General features: G+C 39.5%; 1 long non-coding RNA gene across 1 annotated transcript; it reads right to left on the bottom strand.

The window, feature by feature from the left end:
- Window positions 1-405: 405 nt before the first annotated feature.
- LOC134175955 (uncharacterized) lies at window positions 406-15,860 on the bottom strand. The gene is made up of 4 exons (XR_009969210.1): window positions 15,234-15,860; window positions 12,726-12,807; window positions 11,229-11,344; window positions 406-1,245 (listed from the first exon to the last, which is right to left on the bottom strand). It is a non-coding gene; the product is annotated as an uncharacterized LOC134175955 (long non-coding RNA).
- Between the last annotated feature and the right edge of the window lie 729 nt (window positions 15,861-16,589).

Consider the following 16,589-nt stretch of genomic DNA (forward strand, 5'->3'; position numbering starts at 1 on the left):
TATCTGTAGCTTGTACAGCACTACCATGTTCCCTAGACAGCAGCTTGACTACTGCCTGATCATATTCCTCATTAACCATTCTGGGATGTACTTTTAGGACCTTTTGGCTGGCATGATCCACCCACATAACATCATTGCAGTGGGACAAGGAGCTATAATGACGAATCTGAGCTTGGCTCTTACATCTGTGAGTGTAGGCACAGAAAGACTTAAGGCATGACAGCAGGCCCAGGCCTGTGCTCAATATACACTAAATTTTTAGAAGCATTTTTTCCCAAAACTAATGGCATAGCCCAGGAAACAAGCACTGGCCTCCAGGGCATTGTGCTGGGACCTACAGCACACTTTTTCTTCCCTGCCACAGGCATGGTGATTTGTAGATCTGTGCATGACTGCTCACATAGTGAACTGCATAGCTTGACATTACCCACACAGCAAATGCTGGGAAGTATCTTCTGAGTTAAAACATTAACCATTCTTTGACAGGCCTGGAAGAACTTAAGGTGAAGTTTTCTTTATTTTCGCAAGACATTCAGCCCTTGCCTCAAACACAATCTTATGTTAGATGTACTCGATGCTCGCTTGGGTATACAAGACTTTGAGGATGCTGGGCATCCCAAAGGACTGGGAACACAAGTCCAAGCACAGACCTTCCTTAGGAAATCATTTCATCTTACCTTTAAAATTACAGAGTGAAAGGCAACAATAAAACAGGTAATAAATTGCCATCAATCAGAACCAGAGCCCCATATCTTCCTGTAACCGAACATCTCAGTGAGACCAAACTACTGGCAGTGCAATAAAACTCAAAGGGTGTAGAGTTTGTGTAACATGAAGACATAATTTCTGCTTCATGAATCTACTTATAGAAAAGAGGAAAGAATTTCTGGGAAGTAAGCAAGTTTGTTTAAACAGAAAATAAACTTCAAAGGAAAACAGAAAAAGGGGAGGGTAAATGCAGAGATTACTTGGTTTTGAAATCTGTACAATTGTTCAATAAAAGTGCCTGCTATTCAAATTTCATTTTTGGTTTAAACATTATAGTTTCTTTTGCTACTCTTGGCAAAATGCTGTCCATATCCTGGAGGCACTTCCGTTGTTACTCTTTTCCTAAGGCTCTGACCTTGAGGCTCCACAGGGACACCAGAGTTCATTCCCACAGATTAGCTTCCAGGACTGGGGGTTGCATATAGCTTATCGGAGGGTGTGGAATGATGTTTTTCAGATATGGACACCAAGGTTTTCCTGCAAAAACACTACAGGTTAGCTTGAAGTTGGAGAAACTGGCTGTGTCACTACTGCAGGATAAAAAATAAAACTCCATTCTTCATTATTTCTTCTAAAACTACAGTATCAATTTCAGCTATTTTTTTATTTAAAATTGTACATTTTTAGAGTGGTGAGGAGTAGCTAGCAAGTCAGATTGCTTTTTCTCTGCCTCTGATTGCAATTCCTCTTTAAAAGGCTTCTTGTAATCCTCTTCAGCAAGGCATATCAGACATTTACCAACCAAAGAGAGACACAGAGGCGAAAGACACCATTTCTATTTACTCACATCCTCTTTTTGGGGAAGGAGAAGGTGAGATTCTCTGGAAGGAGTTACACTTCAGCAGTACATACCCTTAAGTCCTTCTTTTTAAACTGATATGATTTCAGTTTTTATCAAATGCCATAGCTATATTTTACCCACAATATCCTTATTCTCCTGAGAGCTAAACCAGCTGACATTTATGACCTTAAGTGTTAGCATGCTATTAATTCACATATGCACTCTGCACACAGGGGCAAGGATTGACAGAAGGAAAAGCAATTTTTAACAATTAAATTTCCTATGGCTTTTAGTGGAACTAGCTCCCATTGGGGACCTACCTTCTTCCCCTGCCTTTGAAAATCCAAACAAATATTAGTATTTAACAGTTTTTGTAGCAACCCTTATACTAGGCTTTTAATGTTCTTTAAGCAGATTAATGAATCAAACCTTTTAATATGCAAGAAAGACAAGTGGTGTTTGCATAAAACAGACCCCAAAGACCTCAAGAACATTAAAATCCAAAGCCCACTGGAGCCAGAGGAAAGACATGGACTGACAGCAGGGACATGAGGATCCTTGTTTTGGCCAGACACTGCAATGAAAGCTGGAAAAAAAAGGAAAGTTCCCTGTTTACCCACAGGTCTCTCCTTCCCATATGAACATCAAACTTATTTGGAGCCTGTCGTGGTTTCAGCTAGGATAGAGTTTATTTTCTTCCTAGTAGCTGGTGAAGTGCTGTGTTTTGGATTTAGTAGGAAAATAATGCTGATAACACACTGATGTTTTAGTTGTTGCTAGTAGTGCTTACCCCAGTCAAGGACTTCTCAGTTTCCCATGCTCTGCCAGTGAGGAGGGGAACAAGAAGCTGGGAAGAGCGGATAGGACACTTGACCCAAACTAGCCAAAGAGGTATTCCAGACCATAGAGCATCATGCTCATTATATAAACTGGGGGGAGGAGAGGTCCACTGATTGCTGCTCAGGGACAGGCTGGGCATAGGTTAAAGGGTGGTGAGCAGTTGTATTGTGCATCACTTGGGGTTTTCTTGTTTGTTTTAATTCTCTCTCTGTCCTATTATTACTGTTGCTGCTGTTGTTACATTTTACTTTATCTCAAGTATTAAACTGTTCCTATCTCAACACACAGGTTTTACCTTTTTTCTGATTTCCCTCCCCATCCCACGTGGGAGGGGGACAGTGAGCAAGCATACATGTGCTACTTAGTTGCTGGCTGGTCTTAAGCCACAACAGAGCACAAAACATTTCTGGAAAATTTGGCATTGTTTTGGTCTGGTTCACATTGCTTTTTATAAAGCTTTTTATCATGTTTTTCAAATAGTGTTAGCACCAGACTGACCTGCCACCTTTTATTTTTAAAGAAGTGTTAGTAGTCAGATTCCTAGGAATAACTACTAAAGTCAGAGGACATGTGCTAGCCAAAGATCCTCTACATTTATAACCAAGTACTTCTATAAAATATTGTTTCAAGTACAGAAAATGTGGCAGATAAGGCATTGCTGGATGACAGTTACATTTTCCTCAAAGTAGGAAAAACAATGCGTAGTTCCCAAAGGCCCTATCTCTGTAGGCTTGAAATGGTGGGGGGGGAGGGGGGGAATGTAAGCACTGTCTTCCATTTCTCAAGAGGTGCCAGTAATAGAAAGACAATGGATAAGCCTTTCTTGCACTGTATACGATATTTTTGCATCTGCATGAACGTTATATACACAAAGTACACATGCACACAAATACACAGAGATGTCAAAAAAGGAATGCCATAAATGCAACCACAGAGTTGAGAAATCAAGTGTTTCAAAGGCAGGAAAATGCAGTCTTAAAATAAAATGCTCTCCCTGAACTTTACTCTCCTGTATTTACTCTAAGATACTGGATTTGTTATAAAAATGAACAGGAGAAATACTGGTGATTCCAACAGCACAAACATAAACCCACTTTTTGTACAAGTCAGCGTAATACCCTCTACCAAAAGTAACGTCTAGCCCATCCAGATCTATAGGCTGGTGAAGTTCAGCTCAGCTAGTTTTCTGCAGCCTTGTCATACTTGAATTGCAAGGGTCTATTAATTCAGCTGACTTTGGTTAAACTGCCTTATTGCTTAGCTATCCTTGCACAAAAAATGTGGTTTTATCTGGGGAAAAGTTATTCAATGCATTTGGAATGAAAAATGCAGTAAATGAATGCATTCTCCTTGCTGCAATGAGAAAAACTATGAAATCAAATTAAATTTGGCAAAATTGTGCACAGCTAGTGCAAGGTTTTAAAAATCTGAGCTAAAGATCTCCCTTTAGTACTCGGTATTCTTAGTAATATTATCTTTAACACACTCAAATGCTAATATACTCATAAATTAGGCAACACACACTTCAAATACATCCAGTTTTTCTTTATGTGAAGTACAAATAATAATAATGAATTAATTAAATCTCTGCATTGTATCAAATCCTGACATTTCATGAAATGCTTTACAAATTCACCATTGCATAAAGTGCTGCTGTAGGTTAAAATTAAATGAAATGTAATATTAATTCCTGCATCAAGGGATTAGAAACAAGAATTTCTGCAGCATGGTGGAGGTTATCAACTGGAAACACAGAAGAGAAGACTGAGGATACTGGGATCACAGGATGCCCATTAGACCCAAATGTAATTATGAATTAAGTAATGTTGTCCTGGGATATTTCAGACACAATATTTCCATTAGAAATTGAATAACATTATGGCAATGTGCAAAGCACTGCTGCACCTTCATCTGAAATACTCTGCATACAACTCTGATGACCTATTGTTCAGAAGGGATGAATTGAGGATGCAAAGACACTGCAGATGACTGGCATGAGCCAAAGAACAAATAAGCTACCATACATAAGAATACAATAGCCTCATTTGTTTAACCTAGTGAAATGAAGGTCAAATAGGGATACAGAATAAAACCCAGAAAGCTAAAACAACTTTTTCAGCTACTGGGTAATGCCGACACTTGATGGAAACTGGAATTACAAAAATTTCACAATAATCTGGATTTTCAACAAGCAAAGAAATAGGGTTCTGAAACAGATAATAGGGGAAGTAGAAATAGAAATCTGACTGGTTTTACAGAGAAATTCAATTAACTTGTGAAAGGGGTTGTATTATCTGCAACAGGTGAGACACAGACTTGATAACCCAAAAGGTCCTTTTGAATTGTATCATCCTACCTGATAGGTATTAATCCTAAGGGATAGTATGCCCCACAGGTTTTCTGGGGTTCAGGCACCCCTAGAAGACTGAGCACCACTAATGTTTCAAGGACTGCAAGAGATGACAGAACTACCACCTCAACACCACTTTTTAATCTAAATCAAGAGTTCTCAGCAATGCCTACTCACGTTTACTGTTTTCCTGAAAACCCTCTGGGTTACTACAGCTACAGATGTACAGCTAGCAGTCATCACTGCTGAAAGCACCTTCGAGTTCATAGGTTATCCAAGCCCATGTCTGGTCTTGCCCTCATCCCTGCTCAGGCTCCTCTGCCAAGCACTGCCCAGTGACACATCCCTGCTGCAAACTGCCACGCTCTGAGAACCTGGAGAGCTTTGTGCAAACCCAGAGGACTGTGCAAGGAACCATCAGTGTTCAAGCAGCCAGGATTTGGAAATCTGGCTCTCAGTAACAGGCCAGTTTGTTAACATGAGCTGTGGATCCTGGAGCGTTCCAAGCCCGATTCTTTGACTTCAGACTGTTTTCATCAAAGACCATCTTTTCAGATGGGATGGGATAATCCCACCCAGGGGTTGCCTTCTGGTCCATCTGCAACCTTGTGATCACAATGATTTGGAAAACTGTAGCTATTGCGTACTGAAAAGAAGCCTTGCCCACCTATAGCCATCACCTGCTATTCCTCCTGCAATCTCATTAAGCCATGTTTTGCTTTGCTGACACCAAAGCTGCCAGAGATCAGCTGGCAAAGGAGACTGTATTAGTAATGTGGCTGGCATTTTGCCTCATGCAGCTGAGATCACTTCTGAGCACTGACTCTCTACTGGTCTACTCAGACCAATGGCCTAAAATTCTCTCCCACTGTTCAGCTTCCCAAGATGTAGTGTCCTTGCAACTGGGCTATTGCACTGGCCTTGCTCCACAGAGGTGATAATATCTATAATTACTATTTTTCTTGCCTTATGTCTTCTTTCCCTAGCCAGCTGCCTGGGTTGTTGAAATACTTGGTGAGGCTGTGTACCCGTTCCGTTCCTAAAGCTCCAAGCAGCCCTGTTGCCCATTCATCTTAACTCATGGCAATGTCTCTGCTTCACTAGAAATTTTTTTACTTAAATTGTTTCTAATTTGGGTTAGAATCTTTGTTTTCCAGGCATTTCCTTGTGAAACACTCACATCTCTCAGTCACACAGACCTTTTTATCTTGGAGATCAGAGATGTGAAGTGCAAACACTGTCTTCTTTGCACAGTGTATAAACAAACCTAAATGTAGCAACCAGGATGGGATTAATTTCGCTTCACCTTAGCCACCTAAAATTCAGCATCACTCAATCATCTAGATCCCTTATATATTGACTAGAAAGGGGAAATTTCTTTTGGAAATGAAATTTCACTCACACTGACACATGGGAAGGTCTCACTCTCTGGAGAGGTCCCTCTCCAGCAAATGCAGAGCATGTCTAGGACACCTGATACTCAGAAAACTAAAGGTAGATGAGACTGATGATGGATGTTTTATGTCTTGACAGTATTTTGTAAACAGAAACTAATTATTTCTGGCTCTTAAAAGTTAAGTAAAATTTCTAGCCCATTTCAGAGTAGGCAAATAGAAGCACATACAGAATATATGACCTGTCAAAAGCCAGACTGGTAATCACTGTCAAAGTCACAGGAAGAACACAGGAGATCCTCAATCACAGTCCTGTACTAAGACCATTAAACCATGCCTCTTTCAACAAACATCTTTCTACTTGTTACCAGCAAACATCTCAATAGCAGTTTTACATGGGTTATTAATTGCTTGCAGTTTTGAATAGCAATAAAAAGTAGTCTCACACAAAGGATTCTCTGGAGCTGGATGGCCGTCCCCTAACCCCTTCAAGCCAGCTTGAAGAAAGGAGCCAAATGCAGAATCCAGAGCAGTTCCAAGTGATCCTACACTGCTCTGGATCCAGTAAAATTCTCCTGGAGACACAGCTGTACCAGAAGTTTGGGGGTTTGCTTTTTTTTTTCCCCCAGGAAAGAAGGGGTAGGAGCAAACCCAGTTTTTCCTCCAATTGTAACTGTGAAAGGCTTACCAGCTCCAATAATATTTTCTAGTGTAGAGCAGACCTCCAATCTTCACAGGTACTATGCCATCTCCTATCCATAAAAGTCAAGCCAATGAACCTTCAAGTTCATAGGTTATCCAAGCTGCTACAAATATATATCTATGTGTGCATCTGTATTAATATGAGAACATACGCATATTTGGGTGTACCCAGGAGTATTCGCATGTGCACACACACAATTTTATTATTTTTAGGAATTAATTCTTGATATTTAGATATTTCTTTTTGCTAATACTGTATCACCTCACCAGAAATTTGTATGCACCCATACAGGAACTTGAGATATTTTTTTTTTACTTTATCAAGCCAGACACAGCCTTCAGAGCACTGAAGAGACCCACAGGACCATGGAGGGAGAGGTATGGCTATAAAGCCAGGGTGAATAATTAGTGGTGCAGGGAGGTTGCAAATTCACTGGCAAATACCCACTGCCTAGTCCAGTGAGCTGCTGAACTCCCCATGGCTGGGGAGGACATGCATGGAGCAGTTCAGCTGCATCATACAAGAGGCTGCAGCTTATCAGAAACAATCCTAAGAGAAAGAGAAGGATTTGCTCTTTTTCAAACAGTTTGGTAACTGAGAACAGAAAATAGTGGGTTTGTCTAGTGGGTTTGTCTGTGGTGAAAGTAGCCATGTATCCTGCGCTCATTTTGCTACTGTGCAGAAAGAGAAAGCAAAGCAATAGCATTTTAATTTCAGGTTGTTAATGCTATACCCTGCTCTGCACACCCCATGCTTCATGCTGAGGAAAAGCTACAGCATGCCAGAAAGGAGCTCTTTTCAATGAGCAGAAACAAAACTGAGGAAACTGGAAATCTACATTATTTACTGCACCTAAACCTCTTTCTTATGGTAACCAACAGCCCCGGCCAGCAAGCCGCAAACCAAAAGACACCTTAATAGTCCAGGAAGTTCAGATATCTTTGAGTTAAATATTGAGCAATGCAGGTGCGGGCTGCAGATGGGAGGTTTGGGTGTGAAAGCATGCCAAGTGCATAAACAAAACTCTATTGAAGGAAGCCAATTTTAAGATCTCAGTGAATTCATTGCACATAGACAGCAGGCATGCCACAGACACCCTGCCTGAGAAACAAGAGTTTTCAAGGTTCCTCAGTGTGCAAACCACAGGCATAAAAAGGAACCTGCTTTGCTTTGTCACAATTACAGTTATCATTAGGCATGCTCAAGTATACTTTCTGTTAAATATGTGGAGGCAAATAACTTCTTCATGCAACTCAGCTGAAGTGAGCAAGGGACTTGGTCTGTATTCAGGGAATCAATGCTTTTTTAATATTTGTGTCTAATTATTTGAGAATTAAGAACCAAAGATCTTGCTGAAAGCAAGGAGGCAGACCATCTGTATTTCAATTATTTCCACCTTACTTCTTCCACTCAGCTTTTGTACACTTTGTGTTCCCCTATCCACTGGGATATGCAAGCCATTTTTTAAGACTGAAAGAAATCCTGGTTTAGTGTGTTCTTCTCTATCTATAGAGAAACAGGAGCTCTACTCTATAAAATTTACATAAGTTCAAGCAATAAATGAAATTACAAAAAAATGCTTGAAGGGGGGTACTTGAAGAGAAAACAGCTTAAATCTGATCTTTTCAAAGACTGGATGCTAAAGTGCAGGCAGAATTTACCATGCCTTCAAACCTTGAATTCTCCTCATTTCTGCAAAACAGCCCAATTAATAGTCCACCATCTAAGGAGAAGAAGATATGACAAAGAAAATACAAAGATCACGTAGCATCTTCTTAAAGTAAACGATCCTTGCTTGGCTACACAGCAACTTTCAAGCAATGCCTACCACAAGTCTTAAAACTGGCAACTACCCCAGAGAAATCCACCTTGCATAACATATTCCACTGAAAACTCAATAGCCTTGTGGTGAACCTACTGGCTTAGAGTTTCCTTGAACAGGATTTTTAAAGAAAAAAAATGAATCTAGACCTTTTCTTCTTCCACTGCACACTGTATCTCTATTTAACATAAATTTCAAAGGGAAAAAGCTGTAACACCAGCTTGCCTTACTAGTGCCTGGCTCCATAGCTACATAAAATGACTTGTTCGATTCTGAAGTTGTTTCTCTTAGCTTTGTTGAGACATTTACTAAGATAAAAAAGAAGCCAATATCCAGTTGTTACTCCATCATGCTATAGGTGACTATAGGTAAACTACAGGTGATAACAACACAGGTGCTGCTGCATGTAAAGCTTAGTGAACAACAACCCTACCAAAGTAGCCCCTTGAATTTCCTTGGAACCACTGACATGAATATTGTCATTTTTGGATCTGGACAGTTGTTCATACAGTGCTTTTGATATAGAAAGGCTTATGCATATGCTAACTATTCTGTTACTGTTGATGCATACTTAAAACACAGATCTTCTGATGTATTCTTCATGTCTCACATTTCTTTGCTTAGGTTCCAATTCTACCTAACCTTTACATCCAGCATATTAATTTCTATGCCAGAAACATTTGCATTATATTAGGTTAGGCACATATATAAGCTTTTTACAAAATCCAGGATAGTTATTAATTCACAAAGATTGAAATTTTCTCTTCTCAGGCATGCCTTTGAAATTACTCCTAAACATTTATTCCAATTTAAGGATGTAAACGGGACTTATACAGGAAATGGGCTGCTGCTGGCTGTTTATGCATGGGTGAATTTTGTCCAGTGGGTGTGTATGTTGATTTTCCACTCTAGAATTTCTGTTCCTCCCAATTCTTCATCATTACCTGCCAAAATCACTGTTGTTAGTTTTGGGTTTTTGTACACTTTAAGTCAGATTTATGAATTTCACAGTCATTCCACACCTGATCCTTTTTCCATTCACCTTTAACTTTTTTCCCTAGCCCTGATCACAACTGCTTAATCAATCAGTGAATCAGTGACCTTTTTATTAATTACTCATTTAACTAAAAGCTAATTTGTTAATAGAGTAAGTCTTGGAGTACTGTGGAGCAACTTTCTAGAGTACTATGGGAAAAGTGTGTCACTTCTGTGCTTATTTCTGAGAACTTCCAACCCCAAAGGAACAATGTTTATCTCTGCAGCAGTTTTCTTTGAAAAGATTTGAGGATTTCAAGACTTCAGATTTAGAGTCAAAATCTGCATGAAGTACACAGACCTTTTTGCGAGAAGCACCCATTTGCATTTTTAATTATACAATTCTTTTTCCCAAAGCAATAAAACTCAATTGCTTCTGAACAGGAAAGCTATTTTACCTGACATAATTTTTAAATATTATTTCCTTAAAGCTTGACCCTTCAGTTTAAGCAGATTTTCTATTTCCACTTTACATCTTCAATAACTGACACAATTTATTATCCTCTCTGAAAGCCAACAAGTAAAAATCTGATTTGAGACTTCTGTATTCTGAATTTATACTTAACCTGCCATGAGCACACTCTAAATAGGGACTGAATTTTGTGTGTAATCCTACAATTATATCACATTTTCTTTTCAAATGTCAAGCATTCAAACATGGTAGGTGGAAAAAAATGAAATTAAAAATTGTATATTGCACTGGAAGTGAGAGCCATTGGGGTTATCCAAGAAAAATATCTCTTTTCTGTAGAAAGCTGGAGGCTCCACAAGCCCCAGACTCTATATTTCCAACTATTCATGGAATACATGGCTGACCAGTAGCAGTTTATCCAAGCCCTTTATTAGAAGCATGCACAATATACTGTCCTCTCCTTATGCTCTCTGCAAAGGCTGAATGAAGAGGAGAGGGGGCAACAGACACAACAGGTACAGGCCAAAGGAAGATTTTGGATATTGTATGTCCCAAAGAGAGAACAGCACAGTCTGGATGCCTGCAGAAATAAAACCAGCACAAATGCCCTTTGAAAGTATGGTCAAAGGATAAGCACGAAGAAATATAAATGGACACTTATTTGTGCTCAGCAACAAATACTGAGCATTTACAAGTACTTTAAATCATGGTTCAGAATTGCTAGAGCAGATTTTTATGTGGTATCTCTTAACTGTTCACCAAATGTTGACTTTCTCCACTGATGTGAACCTGCTTTGGCCATGCCTCACCAAAGGTTTTGCTGAAGGAGCTCTTTAGAGAGGTGTTCACCATATGAGTAGCTTTGCTGTTCATAAGGGATCCAAAGAAGCCTGAGGAAAGCATCCCTCAGTGTAGATAGAGGAGGGTAAACTTGACTGAAAAGCCATCTTCATATTCTCCTAATCTTGGTCTTCTCAGTGCCATGTAATTCAGACATCCCAGACCGACTCTTCAGCTGGCATGTGAGCAGCAGTGCTCTCCCAGCACGAATACACTTTAGATTACAGCCATTATTAATGTCCCCATGGCTCTTCCCACTCCCATCCCTAGTAAAACCTCTTACCAAGCTTCTGAAAGCATGTTTGGAAAGTGGCCACATGGCTGTCTTCCCTCGTTCCCATTCCAGATCAATTGTCTCCTCTCTGAAGACCTCTTCTTCTCTTCCATCTCTCTTGCAGGCTGTGAAAGGAGGCAGTAGGGGTAAGAATCTCATCTATGGTTTATATAGATCCAGCAACCCATGTTTTGTTGTCTGTGTGACACAGAAGAGGCAAGATCTCATTTCTGGATAGTTTTCAGTAACTTTCCTGTTTTGGGAACTGTTTTATTTCTGTTTAAATGTTACTATAGATACTGGAATTCAGCTTTGTAAAGTTACATAACCAGCATCAGCAGAGGCGAGGGCAAGGACATCAGGAGGGACATAACATCCTCCTGTGTGAACCTTATGCAGAGGAGAGCGTTTGGTGCGAGAGCCCTGGGAGGGAAAGGTACCCTTCACACCTCTCTCCTGACCTGGGAGTGTGTGTGGCTGCCCTCAGCTCCATCAGGGACTGAACATGGCTGAAGCATCTGGGAATGATTGGGTGAAACTAGTCATAGGACAGTCATTAAAAATACTGAATGGTTAATAGCAGATTTTGTTCAGATGTCAGGAGATGGCAATACATACAAGCACATGTTCCACAGCTTGGAAATGGGAATGATGGTACATTGCATTTATCTGGACTGTTCAGGGATGTGCACAGAAACCAACCCATCTTGGAAGAAGCTAACTCCAGGCCCAGAGTGCCAGTGTGGCCATGCACCCCGGCTAACTAGCCCAAAAAGCAGAGCTAGTCAGTTGTCATGTCAACACTGTCTCCATGCCCAAGACCCACAGTGGTGGCTGGCCAAGCACAGTTCAGAAGTCATCAGCTTGCTCAGAGAAAACTCAGAGGAGTTACCTAACTATGGTAGTATGCTCATGGTGTCAGGCCTTTTTCTGTTACTCATGAATATTTCTTTCTCATATGGAAGGGAAAAAGAAGTTTCTAAACTAACCTGCAAACGTGTGAATAAATTTGTTTTTTTCACCATCACGTTCATAATTTTGGAAATTACTTAGGAAATACACTGTTCTCAAAGCCTATTTCTGTTGCTCCACCAAATACAGCTGAATTCCACCTGCACACCTGCATGTAATAAGGGAAAGGGTGGTTCAGTGATTTCCCAATGTTTTCAAGAAAGCTGGGTTCAGATCTTGACTCCTTGAAACATCAGTCTATGTTCATATTTCCAAAACAGAACAGGCGTTTGAACATTTAATGGAGAATCTACTGATTCAGACACTGTAATTTTTACCCTTCCCTGCTAATACTACCTCAGTTTTCCATGACTGAAATGGTGATCACACTTCCCTGTTTCACTAGGATGCAACAAAGAGAAATTCCCTTACTGAGTATGTGATACTTATCATCAGTTTGATGAAAAAGACAGCTGAAATGGAGATTCTCTACATTGCAGCCATATAAAATGCCCAACTGTTTTTTATTTAAACTAGTGTCAGTTGTAATCTCACCTTTCTTGACAACTACTACAAATGCCGCTTTTACAACCAGTACAGATGCTGATGCTGCTTCTTCAGTGAAACAAGGAGAGAGCTCAACAAGGCAGAGACATCAGGCACTTATTTATGACTAGAAGGGAGTAAGAGTTAACATCACACAGCAATATAGGAAGGCAGACTTTCTGAACAGAAGCCCTGTTTCACCTTCCCTGGTTTTTTGCATATACCTGCCACCCCAGTTTTATATCTCACAGCTCCTCAAATACTGGATACTGGAGTCTTTACCCCATGTGCAGGTTTTAATTAAACAAAAGCCATTTAGATACTCTGATGATCTAAATATTCACAAGCTACGTGTGCGGTAATGTACTTGAAATAATCTCTGAGACCATTCTAAATAAGTGCACTTAAGTTAGTACACTTAAGTTAGTAGAGTCTTCCCACATCATGTAAAACAGGTCAGACACAGGTCCATTGCATTTTCACACTTAAAAGACCGAGTTTATGTAAATATAGAGAGATACTAAATGATCCAGCACTGAGAAGGTGAGTAGGTGGCCATGACTGCAGTACTTGTAGTGAATAGATATATATAAACACATTTCAATTCTATTTCCTCTTTCAGTCACCAGCAACAAATAAAAACAAACCCAAACCAGTTTGCCTTGAGAGATGCCAACAGAGAACAATTTCTAGGATGTACTGACTCCCACACTTTCTCACAATCTGATTCCTTCAAAATCATCCCAAGATGCACACTAACAAGCTGAAGACTTAAAAAGGACCTGGTCATTTTTGAAAATATAATGCTAACATGAAGTGTAGATTAAGAAACAGAAACGATTGAAACCTTAAACCTTACACTGGAAAATGTTTTTCTGTTGCTGTCTTTATCTGATTCATGACAGATTTCGAAGGTGTTTGGCAAAACACATTGTACAAATGCCTTTCCTATTGTATTGAAAAAACTATGAGCACAACTGGAAGACTTGCACATATTGTGAAATAATTTCTTTGCTTTCACGTCATTTTAATGTCACTCAATGTTTCTTAATGAAATCCTGAACAATAAACTGAGCTGTAGGCAGGATATCTACGTAGTAGTCCCCCTGCCTTTGGATGTTCTGAATGCCACACCCCCTTCTATCCCAGCACCTTTTCTTTTACAATCCCATAGACTTTGCTTGAATTCTAACTACTATCAGCGAACATCAAACAAATTCAGACCACTTTAGCTGATCAGTTCAGTGTGGCTCTTTGCTCAGAAACTCAGTGTGACCTTACCATTTGCTGAATCTGTAAATAAGTAATTATTTGGCTTACTTATTAAGGTAACACACCCTAGCTAGGATGAAAAACCAGACCTACAAGATAGTCCTCATCTCAAGTTTCTGCTGGCTGTACTGTCTCAAAGTATTTATCCATATTGTATTAGTGAAATTTCATCTACCTTTCATGCTGTAGCTGGAAGTGTGAGGCACAAGTGGTCAAAGCAATAGTCATCAACAGTTGTTTTCTCTCATTAATTTATGAGATTACAATCTTGTTCTGCAGATAGAAAGATACCTGTTCCTTACAACAGAAACTGTATTGCTAAGTATGTAATTAAAATTTTCTGTCAAATCACTTTTCATTAAAATATGTAGATCAATAATGGTATTACTAGGTGTCTGTGTAGAAGGCAAATAATTACATTTCAGACAAGGGGACTGTATTTCACACTATAGTTGATATCACCCAGAACATTCATCTTTTGTTTATACATTGAAATTCTAAATAACATCCCTTTACAAAAATAATTTGGGAATATCACAAAAATAACAGTTATGTTAAAAAAAATCAGACATGTAGATATATAAAAAAAAAATGCATTTTTGAAAGGATGTATTTTCCCAAACACTTTTTGCTTTTAATACTTAGAATAAGCAGTAAAGGAAAAAAATAATAAAAATTGATGGCACTGCTGGCAAAAATAGAGAACAGCAGTTGTTCTCTGTTTTTAACCAACAGATATCATTCTTGCGGGAGTATTCAGTACTACCTACAGGTATGGAAACAGTAGTCACCAGCCATTCCTTTGCTTTGTTGTTAATGTCTGCATTGTGGTGATTTTAACTTGCAATTTGTTTTCATTCAGGTTTTCTATTTAACAAGTACAACATTTTATAGGTAGTGGCTGCCATGAACAGCCTGATTTTAAGGCACATAATGATCCTTATCTTCCCCTAGAAGTGGTAATTAATGCAGAATCACAACATTGGTCAGGTTGGAAGGGACCTCAGGAGGTCATTTAGCCCAATCTGCTGTTAAGTTCAGCTCTGAATTCAGAACAGATTTGTCTAGACTTTGTACAGTCAGATCCCCAAAACGTTGTTGAAAAGATTTAAGAGTCCCTGTGGACAACCTGTCCAAAAAGTTCACGGCAAAAGACCCTTTTTTCATGTTTTGCTGGAACATCCGGCCTCCTCGCCCCCTATTTCCATGGCTTTACAACCACGGTCTCCCATTCTCACACTGTACTCCTCAGCTTCAGCTTCTCAGTAACTATCCTGTAGGTGTTGAAAGGTTGCTGTTAGGTTCCCCTGATGCCATGTCTTCTCCAGGCTGTCACACCATTTACTGAAATACATTTCTTAATACAGTGATATTTTTAATATAAAAAACCCACCAATCCAAAATAGCTAAAGATGGCAGCTAATCTAAACTGACCAGACCCTGCAAAGCTTTTTTCAAACAACAAGGGAAGGAACCAAAATCTTACCAACTTCAGTATGTCTCCTCACCGAAAGGAATTAAATTCTACACTCTGTCTGGTAGGTCATTTCAGGACCTCTCAATTAGGCAAATAAATGTGCTAACTTTTCAGTAAGTATTTAATGACATAAAAGTGTTTCAGTTCTGCATTAACTTTTCGAATTCTGCTAGTATACATTATTCTTGCAATACCAGCTTTGCAAGGGGGGGTGGGGGGGGCAGCATGCTTTTGGAGGCTGTTTTGAATATTGAGCATTATGAGTCATTTGTGACTGTGGAAATTACAGTAAGTCAATGGAGTTATGTCAGACCTGAACTGGACTCTTGACAGCACATCCTATCCGACACAAGCAAACAAACTCTCCAAATGTGGAAGGACAAAAAAAAATAAAATAAAATAAAAAAGCAAAACTGGGTGTTAGCATCTTCCACGTTTTAAGACACCTCTTAATCATCCAAATTAGACCCAAAGGTGTTCCTCCATTCTAGTGTTCTAGCTACCTAAGCAGACTAGTACATTTTATATCCAGTGAACTAAGATGAACAAAGTAGCTCACTTCTTTGCTACATTTCCCATTGGGAAGGAGCAGTGAACTGAGACTAAAAGCAACAGAACTTTTACAACCAAACCACTGACTGCATTTATTTTGTGACAAATCACATCATCTTTCTGTTTGCTGTTCCACACGCTGAGGAGAAATTCCCGTCCCAGTACTGAGGAAAATGCCATTATAGTAATAAAGCTCAAGAACAGCAGTAAGAGACTAAGCATCTACACAGATAGCAAGACTATTCTTGATCACATCAACATCCACACATCCTCTTGAGTCCACATCAGTACAAATTTGATGAGAATTTGGTCTCCATACCCCACAATCTTAACACATACATATCGGCTATTACTTCCAAATTTGCTGCTATTCTTTCTGCTAGGGAAATCTCAGGTGTCTCTCAACTACATTTGACCATCAATACTTAATACAACAATCTTTCTACACAAAAGTCAAGCCCAGCAGCCTTCAGTAGCAATTACACCTGCAACAGAAACATCCTTGTTCTCCAGAATATCAACTTGTAACAAGAAATTCAACACACACACCCCCCAGTCCCCAGATGTTGTCG

The sequence above is a fragment of the Pezoporus occidentalis genome, unplaced genomic scaffold (assembly GCF_034315485.1).
Source record: "Pezoporus occidentalis ecotype Australia unplaced genomic scaffold, CSIRO_AGI_Poc_V1 ctg71, whole genome shotgun sequence".
NCBI classification, from domain to species: Eukaryota; Metazoa; Chordata; class Aves; order Psittaciformes; family Psittacidae; genus Pezoporus; species Pezoporus occidentalis.